Source organism: Chrysochloris asiatica, unplaced genomic scaffold (genome assembly GCF_000296735.1).
Source record: "Chrysochloris asiatica unplaced genomic scaffold, ChrAsi1.0 scaffold00120, whole genome shotgun sequence".
In the NCBI taxonomy this organism is placed as follows: Eukaryota; Metazoa; Chordata; class Mammalia; order Afrosoricida; family Chrysochloridae; genus Chrysochloris; species Chrysochloris asiatica.
In genome coordinates, this window is record NW_006408638.1 from 10046999 (window position 1) to 10063258 (window position 16260).

At 35.1% G+C, this 16260-nt stretch overlaps 1 pseudogene; it reads left to right on the forward strand.

Annotated features, from left to right (window-relative positions):
• The first annotated feature begins 119 nt into the window (after nt 1-119).
• Nucleotides 120-16260, forward strand: part of LOC102824368 — a 27763-nt pseudogene continuing 11622 nt past the window's right edge.

A 16260-nucleotide genomic window follows, 5' to 3' on the forward strand; every position in this document is an offset into this window, starting at 1 on the left:
AAGAATTGATGTATTTGAATTTTTGTGTTGGTGAAGAATGCTAAAGATACCATGGACTGCAAAAAGAAAGAATTAATGTCTTGGAATAAGTACAGCCTGATTGTTCCTTAGAATTGAGGATGGCAAGACTTCCTCCCCTGTTCTCTGGAAATGTTGTCATGAGGGACAAATTCCTTAAGAAGAACTTTATGCTTGGTAATGTGGAAGGTAAGCAAAAAAGAGGAACCCCTCCCCCCCTCCCCCAAAGAGACTGACACAGTGGCAGCAGCAATGGTCTCAAATGTAACAACCATTGTTAGGGTGAAACAGAACCAGGCAGTGTTTCATTTTGTTGTGCTTAGCATTGCTGAGTCAGAACCAACTTGATAGTATCTAACTACAACATTATGTTTTTAACAAGACCTGGTGTCATAGAGGGTCAAGCATTGGGCAAGATCAGTAGTTCAAAACCACTTTGGGAGAAAGAAAGGCTTACTGCTCCCATTAAGTTTTATAGTCTGGGGGACCCTGAAGAGCAGTTCTACTCTGTCCTACAGGATCACTATTAGTTGGAATCAACTACGTGATTGTGGGATGGGGTACTATATGTCCAAAATTGATTATAATCAACATATTTAATTTGTAAAACAACTGAGGAAATCAGTGGGTGTAAAGGTAGAACACTGGTGGCACAAAGTTTTAGCTGTCACTTACTAACCAAAAGGTTTGAGGTTGGAACCAGTATAAATGACCTGGTGACTTACATATAGACTATAGACAAAAGAAAATCCCATGGGGAAGTTATTCTGTCACATGGGGTTTCTGTGACTCCGAATCGACTCTGTTGCACTCAATAACAAGAACAAGCAATGATAACTATCTTGTTCAAAAATGCAAAACATTTAAATTCTTTACTACTACTTCCATATCTAGGGGTCTTCCTGATGCTTATTTTTTTCCTTAGCTTCTTTCTTTCTTCTTTATCTCAATAGATACATAGATATTAGAAAAGACAAGCATAGCTCTATAATGCCCTTAATCACTACTTGCTTGAAATTATAGAGTAGAAAATGTGCACTGAAGCACGGTTAAATGGTTGAATTGTCAGAAGTAGATAGCCAGACCTTTCTTCTGAAAGTCAATGCAGGGTTACAAATAATCAATAGACATATTAGTAATAATATGTTTTAAAACCATAGCACTGTATTTATACTGCTACTTTTAATTGGACATATTTTTTAAAACATTTTCACACATAAAAATTCCTTTAGAGAAAGAGGAAATCTTGATTTTAAAATATAATTATCTTTAAGGTAGATAAATGTACCCGTGTAGGCTAATGTGTCTTGAAAATTGGTTCTACCATTTCTTTCTTTGTGTCCTGCATATCCTCAGTATATATTTTATTTAAATATTGCTGTTGGTTAAGTGCTGTTGAGCAGGTTCTGACTAACAGAGACCCTGTATAGGGTTCCCCAGGCTGTAAATCTTGTGAGAGCATAGAGCCTCATGTTTCTCTTTATCTTGCTTGAACAGACTAACCTGTGTTTCCCAGTCCAGTGCTTGTCCCACAGAGCCACTGAACTCACATTTTCTTGTAGGGTCATGGTTTATTAAAATTCTCTTGATATCTTCCCTAGAAATCAAATTCAAAGAGTCCTAAACACCATCCACTGATAACACTTAATGAAAATTGCAGACAGTTAAAGGGGAGGGATTTGGAAATAATTTGAAAAGGAGATGAAGAGAATGGGGGTAGAGTGGGCTGAAGATTGGACCTTGATAATATAATTTTAAATGCCTTAAATTGTAAAAATTAAGGAAGTAGAAATTAATCCAATTTTTGTCTCAAGACAAAGACTGCTACTTAGTCTTTTCAATTACAGTGTGTATTCATGCACCTATCCTTTAGCACTTTAATTTTACAAGTCAATTGGCTAACAATTGCCTTAACTGCTTTAGTTCAGATTGTTTCATGCCTTCGCATTATTCATAGATTATTCAGGCTGGTGAGGAGTTTTCAATTTGTTTCCATTCCTGTTCTAGAAGCAAAGATTGCTTGCCCAGGCTGCTGAAGCAACTTCCTCAGAAAAAATAAGGTCATCCATGATTCCTATTTATTTTATGGTAACTGGAGATAGAGGGCACTACTAATAACCTTTCAGTGAAGTGTTCAGTTAGTGGCCAATTACTCCAGCATTGAAGTTTTTCTGGTACTTTGTGGCATAACAAAGTAGTGGTTTTCAAACAAAATCACTAGTTACCTTTTTGTACCTTAAAATGTTACCTGACCTGTCCTTTAAGCACAAAAAAATTCATCAGTTTGTATAATAGCAGCACTAGTCTCTAACATAAAAGTATAAAAACACTTAATGGCATTAAGACATAAATCTACCTTGAACTGTGAACATTTTTTTTTAGAATTGAAAATTAAAGCCATGTTAATACCTTTCTCTTGGCCTGTGAACAATAACTGCCAAGAAGCTTTTCCACCTTACTGATTAACTGCATTTTGGAAAGCACTGCCATTCATTACATGCAAATTCCCCGCTTTGTAGATCAGATGTGACTAAGAGCACCAGGTAGCTGACTCCTGTGAATAGATTTAAAAGGTACTAATTATAAGACTTACATACCACAATCATGTTAAATTTGTGTAACATGATTTTTAATACAAGATGAGTGACTTTTGTGCAGGAAATTTAAATGACAACAACAGCATTTTAATCTTTTGTCTATTCCGTTACTTGTGGACTCCTTGTGTGAGGATAGGCACTGGACTGGGAACCACAATGTCAGTGATTCAAACTCACCAGACATTCTTTGGGGACCCATAGGGTCACTATCATTCAGAACCAAATTGATAGCACTTTTAACAACAACATTCATTTATTTGTAGGATAAAATGGAAGGGAGGCAATAAGAATTTTTTTACTATATAACTTTAACAGATAGATATATGTAACAGTGAGGCAAAAATGTTAAACACAACTTTTGCTACAGGTCTTAAAATTAAAAAAGTTTTGTTTCAAATTGTATTTTAAAAAGTTCCTGAATGACTGAGCTATGATAATTAGGAATACGACCTCTATCAGATTTAAATATATTTTATTTCATTTTCCTTTATAAAGATCAAAATATCAGATGGTATTTTATGTTATGTTACAATAAACAATATACATGCTAGAAATTAAACGCTTTTATGTTACAATAAACAATATACATGCTAGAAATTAAACACTTCTATTTAAATTTTGCTATGTGTTGGATAGTTACTCCAAAACATATTTTGGAATCATATACCTTGGACTGCAATGTCCATTTGAACTCCAAGTGGGTGGTTCAAACTTGCCAACCACTTCTCAGAAATCTTATCCAGAGTCACTATGAGTCAGAACTGACTCAATGGCACTTAACAATGACAGCAACAAAATATCTGTGATGGTATCACATTTTGGAATAGAAATTTAAATTTTATGCTACTGAGGCCATCTAAGACTAGGGCATGTCCTAAATCAAATCACTTCTGAGTGATATAAAGAACAAAATAGACAAAAGACAAGTGACAAGAGATTAATGCTATGTAGAGATAACAAAGACTGTGAACCACAAGGTCAGTAGTTTGAAACTACCAGCTGTTCCACAGGAGAAAAATGAAGCTTTGTACTCCCGTAAAGATTTACAGGCTCGGAAACTCTTTACAGGGTCGCTATGACTCGGAACCGACTCCACAGCACATAGCCACCAAGAAACTGAGGGATACTGTAGTTTCCTCCAGAGTGGACAAAAAGAAAATCTTTCTCTAGTACCTTAAATTCAGACTTTAGTCCTCCTATATTTAGCAATAAGAAAGACCAAGAAGAATAGATACATTTGATATGGTGCTAAAGAAGAATATTGAAAGTACCATAGACTCAGAAGAACAAATATTATTATGTAAGTACAACCCGGTTGTACCTTACAAGTGAGAATGGTGAGATCTGATTTCATTTTGGAAACATGTCAGGAAGGACTAGTCCCTTGAGAAGCAAATTATGCTTGAAAAACTTGAGGATCAATTAAAAAAAAGAAGAACACCCACAAGATAGATTGATATAATAGCAACAACAATGAGCTCAAACATACCAGTAATAGTGAGGAGGACGCAGTAGGCAGTACTGGGCAGTGTTTCATTCTGTTGTGCATAGGGTGGATGTAAGTTAGAACTGACTTGAAAGGACCTAACACAACAAACAAATTGAAAAAAAAATAGATTTCTGTCTATTATATCCACTTGTAGTATTTCTGGCAAAGCAGCATTATGAAACTAAGACAGACTATATGATGGAAATGTCATAGATTTCTGTTAGACTTTAATAATTGTATAATTATGTCAATCAAATTGAAGAAAGGACAAAATAAAGGATAAATGATCTGAATTACAGTTCCTTCTATATTGATTTATTTTTTCAATATCAGAAAACTAAACAAAATAAAGTCCATTATTCTGGGAATTAAATTTCAAAGAAAGGTAAATTGAGTAAAACCAAATAGATTGTGAAAATATAGAGTCTTATTTTAAAAAATAAAGATATAAGTCTTCATGGTGGTGGTGGTTGGTGGTCATGTTCCGTGGAGTCGGTTCCGACTCATAGCATCCCTGTACAGAGTTTCTGAGGTCGTAAATCTTTACGGAGCAGAAAGCCTCATCTTTCTCCCATGGAACAGCTGCTAGTTTGTAACTGCTGACCTTGCAGTTCTCTGCCCAATTCGTTACCACTATGCTACCAGAGCTCCTTTAGGTCTTCATATTATGGCAAATTGAAATAAGCAAATAAATCCATGAGTGTATTTTTAAACAGGACTAATACCCTCATCCTGGACACATGCCACTCAGCCTCTTAAAAGCAATAAAAAGGAAAATGAAGAGATAGCCAAAGTAAACATATAATGGAAAATCATAAACTTCCACAAATGACCTTTAAATGATTAATACTTAGATAACATGATAAATATGACAGTTTGGTAAGTTCTAAATAAGAAATGCTTAAGAATATTAATAATTAAGCCATGCCATTTAATATTCCAAGCATACATATTTATAAGAAAATATTCATATTTGGACAGTATGTTTTCAGATAAAATATACTGTCACTTAGGAAAGAATTCAACTGCCTCAGAATTTTTTCATGAAAAAAAAATTAACAGGGTGTCTAAATCCAACAACTATAGAGCTTAAATGTGTAAAAATAGAAATTAATTTAAAATAATGCTTTTCTTAAAGCTTAACAACAGATCATTTTGTTTATGATTCATTATAAAAATAATTTGTCATAAAGAACCATAATTAAAAAAAATATGTAGGAAAATAAAGATGAAATAAATCTTACATGGTGGGAGAAATGTTTCAAAGGTATTTATTTATCACGCATAAATCAGGACTAATAATGTGTGTCTTAATCTGATTTAATTTAAAAGAGTCATCAAGAAAGAACAGTTGCTAATTAAGTAGAGGGTCAACAAAATAAGAAGAAAATTGTCAGTGGGATTGAGTGACATAATAGTTAACAATAATGGGCTCAAACATGCCAATGATTGTGAGGATAGGCCAGGGCCTGGCAAGATTTCTTCCTGTTATATACACAGCATCCTTGGAAACCCTATACAGGGTCACTATGGGATGGAATTGACTCAATGGCACTTAATATCAACAAAATTAAGAGATGGAGCCCATTCAAAGGCAACTAATAGCAACAAGAAGCATTATGCTGTGCCCAAACCACCACAAAAGCCAAGATGTAAGTTGAATATTGTTGTTGTTATCAAGTCAATTGAGCTTCATGGTGATCATATATATTACAAAGTAATATATTGATCCCTATCGTTTCAATGGCTATTATCTTAAAGGAAGTTGATTAACAGGCTTTTTCTTCCTTGATACTTCTGGCAGTAAGCACAAGCCATTTACACCACCTAAACACTTTAAATGAAGTCCTGGTATTGAGCTGTAGGATAAGCACTGACTCACAAGGTCAGAGTGAACCACAAGATTGGTGGTTCAAACTCACCAGCTGCTCTTCAGTAATCCTGTACAGCATGGCTATAAATTGGAACCAACTTGATTTAGAAGGGTAAACAAAGAACTTATATAAGCCCCTGGTGGTGTTGTTGTATAAGCATTGGATTGTTGGCTGCAAGATTGGCAATTCAAACTCACAAGCCACTCATCAGGAAAAAGATGAGGCTGTGTGCTCTGGTAATGATTTACAGTCTTGGAAACCTTATATAAAGCTTTTATGCATTGGAACAGACTTGATGGCAGTGTGTTTTTAGGGACCTTGTAAGTTAAACATTTATGAATTAATGCCATTACATCTTCACAACAATTGTATGCATAATTATCTTCATGTTGTACGTGAGAGAATTAAGACTTGTTGCTATTACTGTTGACTCATATTGACCCTGTATAGGGTTCTAAGCATGTACATCATTATGTTAGCAGAATTCCTCAGCTTCCTCCTATATCATCAAATATTACAATAATTCAACCCCTTTTTTGAAAGGCATATATAAACTGGCCCTTAGAAAAACATTATTTTGAGAATTCTTTCAGCCCATTAAAGGACCAGTAGTCTTCAACAACTTTCACATGTATATGAAGTTATTGAAAATACCATGGCTTAAGTCAGGTGCACCTTAGTCCTCAAACTTTATCTTTGCTCTTTGGCAATTTAAAGAGGTCATGTGCAGCAGATTTGTCTAATGCAATATATCATTAGATTTCTTGACTACTGCTTCCCTAAGTGTTGATGGTTGATCTGAGCAATATGAAGTCTTCGACAAGTTCAAACTTTTCTCCATTTATATCAATGTTGTTTGTTGGGCCAGTGGTGAGGATTTTGTTTTCTTTACATTGAGGTGCAAAACACACTAAAGGCTATGATCTTTGATATTCACCAGTCAGTATTTTAAATCCTCTTCATTTTCAGCAAGCAAGTTTGTATCATATGCATATGGTAGGTGGTTAATATGTCTTCCTCCAATCTTGATGCCATGTTTTCCTCATATAATACAGCTTCTCGGATTATTTGCTCAGCATACAGATTGAACAAGTATGATGAAAGAATACAACCCTGGTGCACACCGTTTTTAGTTCTAAACCATTTGGTGTTACCTTGTTCTGTTTGAATATTTGCCTCTTGTTCTATGCACAGGTTCCTCATGAACACAATTAAAATCAAAGAAGAATTGATGCATTTAAATTGTAGTGTTGGAAGACAAAATTAAAAGTAACATAGAATGCCAAAGGATCAAGCCAATCAGTGCTGAAAGAAGTACAGCCAGAATGCTCCTTGGAAGCCAAGATGACCAGACTTCATCTGCCATTCTTTGAACATATCATCAGGAGGGGCCAGTCATGGAGAAGGATATCATGTTTGGTAAAGTGGAAAGCTGGAGAAAAAGAGGAAGATCCCCAACGAGATGGGTAAGCACTGTGGTGACAGCAATGAGCTCAGGCTTAACTAAGATTGTGAGGTTAGCACGGGTCTGGGTAGTGTTTCATTGTGTTGTGCATAGTTAGTGATGCTATGAATTGGTGCCAAATCAATGGCACCTAACAACAACTCTTCAGTAATATGCTGATGCATCAAGCTTATCCTCTAGTAAACTTGAAAGGTAATCTAGTTCCTAGAAAGTAATTAATGTCATACATCTGCACCCTCTTAATATTGTGTTTCAATATTCACTGTTCTTTCTGCTTGATTTAAGAGGAAGAATGACAAGTGACTGCTGACTTTGGATCACATAAGAAGTGGAACACAGATTTGTGCCTAATGAAAAGTAGCACATGGAAGTCTCCATGTGGCTGGCCAGAAAAGTTCTGTACCTCTAGTTAATCTTTTATCTTACTGACCCACCTGGCTGATACCTTATTTTTGAGTTTGAAAATAATGCAACAAATTGCTGATACTATATCTGCCCAAAATTGCTCCATCAAATTTCTCTTTCCATTTGGTCTTATACTTCCAACAGAAGAATGACTCTTTTGCCTTGTGAGATCACAAGAAATGTGATTTATGAGATCACATTGCTTGCAGAAGTATAAAGTTAAAATAGGCATATATTTTGACAGCTGGATTAACAAATACTTCTTGACAAAATTTTGTTCATTCGCACAGATTATCAAAGTTTGAAAATATGTATAAACATAAATTCTGTAAACTGCTAATAAAATGTTAGGATAAAGTAATCTCAAAATATCCTCAATACTAATAGAGCAAAATTCTAGGAAGTTACTTGATAATTAGACATTGCCTTGGATTTACCATGTATTCTTAAAACATGAATTAAGGAAATTATTCATAATTATTCAGCAGATAAATATATAACACATATGAATATGTATGTGCCCTGGGCAAGTTTATGTCAGTAATATGTCCTATGAAAGGAATTGATCTTTTTTTTTTCTCTCATTCAGATTAGACATAGGGATAAAACTAGAAAAGGCAATTTCTTTCATGGTATAATCAAGGATATGCTCCCTGATTTTTCAAAGCTGGGGTAAAGGTTTTATTTACTCAGTAATGAAATATAATAGTTTTTGTGAAGATCTTGAGCTGTCATAAAGATGAAAGTATTGTCAAACATTACGAACATACACATATTAAGAAATACATATATACAACAACAGCAATAGCATATATATATAAATGTTGTTGTTGCTATTAAATGCCATTAAGTTGGTTCTGGCACAGGACTGTTAACCAGAAAGTCAGCTGTTCATATCCAACAACTGCTCCCTGGAAACTCTATGCAAGGTCACTGCATGTCAGAATATGTGTGTGTGTATATGCACACACACACATATGTTGTTGTTGCTAAGTGCTGTCAAGTTAACTCAGACACATAGGGACATTGTATAGGGCTTCTGAGGATCAGCTAGTGTGTTTGAACTGCTGACCTTGTGGTTTGCAATCCAGTGCTGATCCTACAGCACCACAACAGAAGTCATGGGGTAATATGTTGTGCTGCAAAATCATTTTGAACCACAAAGTAAATGGTTCAAGTTCACTAACTGCTTCTCAAAACCCTATACAGGGTTTCTATGAATCAGAATGGACTGAACAACAACTACATATATATATACACACACCTACTGCCTCCTCAAAGTACAGTTGACCATGAAGACAAAATGGAGTATAACCTCAGGAATTTCATTTTCTGTTGGGGCAAAATTCAAACTGTAGAGAAAGAGCTATAAATACCCATTCATTACGGAAAAATTGGAAATTGTAGAAAATGTTATAGAGTACATAAACATCAATATCCTAGGCAGTAGTGAGCTGAAATGGACTGGTATTGTCATTATGAATCTGAAAAATACATGGTTTATTGGGTTGAGAATCACAAATTGGAGAGTAATGGTGTCACATTCAACATCATAAAGAATATATCAAGATCTGTCTTGAAGTACAACTCTGTCTATGATATAATAATATTCATATACCTACAAGGAAGGCCACTCAATACCATTATTATTCAAATTTATGCACCAACCACTAAACTCAGTGATAATGAAATTGCAGAATTCTATGAAAGTCTTCAGCATGAAATGTATCAAACATTTAATCAAGACTTGCTGATAACTACTGGTGATTGGAATGCAAAGGTTGGAAACAAAGAGGAAGGATCAGTAATTGAAAAATATGGTTTTGTTGATAGAAACAATGCTGGAAATCACATGATAGAATTTTGCAAGAACGATGGCTTCTTGATTGCAAATATCTTTTTTAAACAACAGGAAAGACACCTGAGCATATGGACCCAGCAAGATGGAATTCAAAGAAATCAAATTGACTACATCTGTGGAAAGAGATGGTGGAAAAGCCTTATATCATCAGCCAAAATAAAGCCAGGAGCAGCTGGTGGAACATACCATCAATTGCTCATATGCAAGTTCATGCTGAATCTGAAGAAAATTAAACAAGTCCATGAGAGTCAAAATATGATCTTGAACATATCTCACCTGAATTTAGAGATAATCTGAAGAACAGATATGATGCATTAGACAATAAATATTGAAGACCAGAATAGTCATGGGATGACATCAAGAACATTGTACAGGAAGTAAGCAAAAGGTCATTAAGGAGGTACAAAAAAGAAGAAAAACCAAAATAGTCATGGAAGAGACCCTGAAACTTGCTCTCAATGGTAAAGATGCTAAACCAAATGGAAGAAAGAGGAGGCACAAGAGCTGAACAGAAAATTTCAAAGATTAACATGAGAAGAAAAATTCAAATACTACAATGAAATGTGCAAAGACCTGAAGTTAGAAAAATAAGTGTTCCTCAAACTGAGGAAACTGAAGAAGAAATTCAAGCCTCGATTTACAATATTGAAGGATTCTATGTGGAAAATGTTGATTCATGCAGGAGGCATCAAAAGAGGGTGGAAGAAAAACAGTCATTATAACCACAAAAATGCTCAATATTCAACAATTTCAATAAGTAACATGATCAAGAGCCAGTGATTTTAAAGGAAGATGTCCAAGATGCATTGAAGGCATTGGCAAAGAAAAAGGCATCAGGAACTGATGGAATACAATTTGAAATCTTTCAACAAATTTATGTGAACTGGAAGCGTTCACTTATCTATGCCAACAATGATTTTAAGTTGGTGCAAGACCTCACAGTGCTTTATTCTATTGTTCACAGGGTCACTATGAGTTTGTACTGACTCAATGGCTCACAATATCAACAACAACACATACATGTTATTGTTTTAAAGTGCTGTCATGTTGCTTCTAACCCATAGTGACCCTGTGTTGGATTTCTGAGGAGTTACTGGTGGATTTGAACCACTGACCTTGCAATTCAAACTGATCTTGCAGTTGAGTGCTTATTCTACTGCAGCACACCAGGACTCTATACATGTATATACATGCAAACATATATAACATATATATATATATATATATATATACATGTATAGTCACAACCCAATTGTCAGTTTGTTATATTGTGGTGGATTTGTGGAGGTACTCATTCAACTATGCCAAGACATTTGGAAAACTGATTGGAAAATATAACAAACAAAAGTAGGAGACGATTCAAATAAAATATATAAAAAATTGTATTGGTGAAATCACAACATAACTAACTCAAAAGGAGATGATAACAACATAATGCTATGAAGAATTGTACTCTACCATACTTGAAAATCTAGAAGAAATGGAATTTTTTTTATAAAATATGAAATTTCTAAATTAAAACAGAATGAAGTAGAAAACTTGAACAAATCTATGTCCAGGTGGATTTGCTGGTGAATTCTACCAAATACTCAGAGAAGCACTGATACTAATTCTACTCAAACTCTTCCAGAACATTGAAAAGTTTGGAAAATCCCCAAATATATTTTATGAAGTAAGCATGACTCTCATAACTAGAAAAGCCATCTAAAAAAGAAAATTATAAACCAATATCCCACATGAACATAGAAGAAATTTTTTTCAACAACATCCTAGCAAATAGAATTCAATAATATATCAAAAAAATAATAATACATCTTGACCAAGTGGGATTCATACTAGTGATACAAGGTTGGTTGAATAGTAGAAAAATGTTCACTATAATCCACCATATAGATAAATAAAGAAAAAGAACTATGTGATCATATCATTTGATGCAGAAAAGACTTTTGACAAAATTCAACATCCATTCCTAATAAAATCACTATAAAATGGGAATACAAGATAAAATTCTCATCATATTTAAGGACATATATACAAATCCAACAACCAGCATTACGTTCAATGTTGACAAACTGAAAGCATTCCTTTCTTGAACAGGAACCAAACAAGGATGCTCTTTATCACGATTCCTATTTTCAGTTGTGGAGTACTGCTGTGGTGTTGTGGGTCAAATAATGGGACTGCAAGGTTGGTCGGAAGCACAAGGTTGGCAGCTCAAACTCAACAGCTGCTTCTTGAAAACCCACTTCCAAGTAAAAATTTGCTAAAGATAATTCAAAAAAAGGTGGTAATAGTATATTGACAGAGAACAGCTAGAGATTCAAGTCAGATTCACATGAGGAAGTGGAATGAGGGATATTATTGCTGATGTCAAATGGATCGTTTCTGAAAGCAGAGAATACCAGCAATATATTTGCTTGTGTTTTATTGAATATGATAAGGATTTTGACTGTATGGATCATGACAAACTATGGACAACATTGTGCAGAATGAGTATCTTTCAACACTTAATTACCCTCATGAGGAACCTCATGAGGTACATAAACCAAGAGGCAGTCATTCAACAGAACAAGGGGACAGTGAATGGTTTAAAATCAGTAAAGGTGTCTCCAGGGTTATAATCTTTCAACATACATATTCAATCTGTATGCTGAACAAATAAACTGAGAAACTATATTATATGAAGAAGAATGTGGCATCAGAATTGGAGGAAAATTCATTAACAACCTGCAATATATATGTAATACAACATTGCTTGCTGAAAAATGAACAGGACTTAAAATGATGATGATCAAAGACCATAAACTTTGGTATGGGTTATGCCTCAATGCAAAGAAAACAAAAATCCTCACCACTGGTTGAAAACTCTCCTGATAAATGAAGACGTTAATGAATTTGTCAAACTTCATTTTACCTGGATCCACCATCAACATTCATTGAAGCAGTAGTCAAGAAAGCCAAGGAGTGAATGCATCAAGAAAATCTGCTACACATGATATCTTTAAAGTGTTCAACAGCAAAGCTGTCAGTTTTGAGGACTAAAAACCCAAGTTATGGCATTCTCAATAGCTCTTTGAGCATCTTAAAGTTGAAAAATGAATAAGGAAGACCATAGAAGAATTGACATATTTGAGTTATGATGTTGGAGAAGGATATTGAAAGTACCATGAGCTGACAGTAAAACAAACACATTTGTGTTTGAAGTACAACTAGAATGCTCCTTAGAAATCAAATAGTCAGATTTTGTCTCTCAGACTTTGGACATATTATCAGGACAAGAACAGGATGCCTGGTAAAGTGGAGGGTCAGCAATAAAGTGGAAGATAGCCTATTAGAAGGACTGGCACAGTGGCAGCAGCAACACCCTCTAGCATAACAATTGAGAGGATGGTGCAGGATTTGGCAGTGTTTCATTCTGTTGTATGTAGGGTCATTAAGGGCAGGATCCACTCCATGGCACCTACCAACAGCAACAATACAGCAGGTTGTATTCAGGTTTTCTACTTGTTTTAATTTCCTTCAGCTTCAAATTGAACTTGCATATAAAAAGTTGTTGTTCTCTCCCACAGTTGATTGTGGTTCTGTTTTGAATGATGATATTGAGCTTCTCCTGTCTCTCTTTGCACTGATGTAATCAATTTAGTTTTTGTTAAAAATGAAAAGGCATTTTCAGTGAATACGTCACTAGTGCTGTAAAATCTGTGAATTTAGTAAATAATCTGAGAATTTGGACTATATGAAGAAGAATGTGAAATCAGGATTGGAGGGAAAACTTTGATTATCTATAATTTGCAGATGATACTGCCTTATTGATAGAAAGTGACGAGGATATAAAGGATTTAGTGATGAAGATCAAAGACTACAGACTTCAGGATGAACTTCACATAAACATAAGAAAATAAAAATTTTCACAACTGAACCATTAATATCATCATGAGAAATTGTTTAAATATGAAGTTTTTAGATTTAATTTCAATGCCTATGGAAGCTGCAGTGAAGAAATCAAATGACAAATGTTGTTGGAAAAGTCTACAGCAAAAAATGCTTAAAATATGCAAATGCCACGATATCACCTAGAAGTCTATGGTGTACTTGACCCACGTCATGCTACTGTCAGTGGCCTCACCAGTGAAAGTTGAACAATGCATAAAAATGCTTAAAAGTGTTAACGTTTTTGAATTGCCATGTTAACAAAGAATATTGAATATAAGCCCATGGACTGCCAGAATCAAAAGCAAGTGTGTTTTGTATGAAGTATCACCATAATGTTCCTTTAAAGCAAGAATGGGAAGCTTTCAACATGTTATTCCCTTAGGATCATATTTTGGAATACTTGGTTTAGTGACTTGCTGTGCTCTAAGAAATTCTCATTGTGGCTCAAAAGTCTTATGGCCAAGCTGTGTAACTACAAGTGAGATTAACGACTCTGTATCTTGTGGACTTTGTTTTAGCTTTGTTTGTTTATAAAGAAAAACAAAACTGAATTCTTTGAATTTCTTCTAATTTATGAAAATCTGGCAATCTTCCAAGTAATTCGGCTAACTGATTAGAAGAGATCTGTATGTGTGCCCAGTCCAAAGACAGACAACCCAGAGGTTCATGCCAGATTTGGAAGAGTCTATGGAATGAGGGATATCATTGCTGATGTCGGATGGATCTTGGCTGAAAGCAGAGAATAGCAGAAAGATGTTTACCTGTGCTTTATTGACTACAGAAAGGTTTTTCATTGTGTGGATCATGACAAGCTATGAATAACACTGTGAAGTATGATTATTCTAGAACACTTAATTGTGCTTATGAGGAATCTATACATGGACCAAGAGGCAGTTGTTCAAACAGTGCATGGGGATACTGAATGGTTTAAAATTAAGAAAGGTGTGGAACAGATTTGTAATCACTCACTATACTTATTCAACCCGTATGCTGAGCAAATAACCCTAGAAGATAGGTTATATGCAGAAAAATGTGGCATCAAGATTGGAAGATGACTTGTTAACAACCTGCAATATGCAGATGATACAACCTTCCTTGCTGAAAGTGAAGAGGACTTAAAATTCTTATTAATGAAGATCAAAGACCACAGCCTTCTGTATGGATTGCATCTCAATGCAAATAAAACAAAAATCCTCACTACTGGACCAATAAACAACATTCTTATCAATGGAGAAAAGACTGAAGCTGTCAAGGACTTCATTCTTCTTAGATCAACCATCAATACTCATGGAAGCAGCAGTCAAGAAATCAAACGATGTATTGCAGTAGTCAAATCTGCTTGTGTTGAAGAGCAAAGATGTCAGCTTGAGGACTAAGGTGCACCTGACCCAAGCCATGGTATTTTCAATAACATCATATGCATGCCAAAGCTGGACAGTGAATAAGGAAGACTGTAGAAAATTGATGCTTTTGAATTATAGTGTTGGAGGAGAATATTAAAAGTACCATGGGCTACCAAAAGAATAAACAGATCTGTGTTGGAAAAGGTGCAGCCAGAGTGCTCCTTGGAGGCTAGAATGGCCAAACTTCATCTCTCATTCTTCAGACATATTATCAGGATTGACCAGTTGCTGGAGAAAGATATAATATTGGTAAGACGGAGGATCAGAGAAAAAGTGGAGGACACCCATGAGATGGATATGGCAAAGTGACAGCATCAATGGGCTCAAATGTGACAACCACTGTGAGGTTGGCCCAGGACAAGGCAGTGTTTCGTTCTGTTGTATATACAATCACTTCCATGTATCTGTACATGGCACCTAACAACAACAACAACTCATTATTTGGAATCTTTCTGTTATGCACTAGGATAAGCACTAGACTGTTAATCACAAGATCAGTGGTTTAAACCCACCAGGTACCTCTTGGAAACTCTATTGTTGTTGTTAAGTGCTGTTGAGTCAGTTTTGAATCATAGTGACCCTCTGTCTGGTTTCTAAGGAGCAGTTGGTAAGTTTGAATGGCGTACCTTGTGTTTCTAACCTTGTGGTACAGTGTTTTATCCTACAGTGCCACACCAGGAAATTCTATCCTGTGTCACTATGGGTCAGACCTGATTTAACCACACTTAACAGAAGCTCCTTACTTGTTATGCATTATAATCATATTCTCCAAAAATACATGCTGATACCCTAACCTGTAGATATAAATCCTGCCTGGAAGCACCTTTTCTTTGTTATGCTAATGGAGTAATGTCATTATAAGGTGTGTCCTAAACCTCCAAGTTATGAAAAATAGATAAGCATGGAAACAAGTTCCTATCATGAGAGGACTGTTTACAAACCAAAAAATAAACAATTTTTGGACATGGGTCAGAATTAACTTGATAGCCATGAATTTGGGACTACTGACAAAGAAGGAATTCACAGTACAGAGACTCTGATTTGGAATTCTAGCTATCAGAACTATGAGAAAATACACTTTTGTTATTTAAAACCTCCTATTTGTGCTATTTCTGTTAGGAAACTGAGACATTCCTCGTACATTGTGACAGACAATATACAACCTCAGTAATATCTTAATAAAAGTTTCTATAGTCTATCAGATTGGTTTGAACC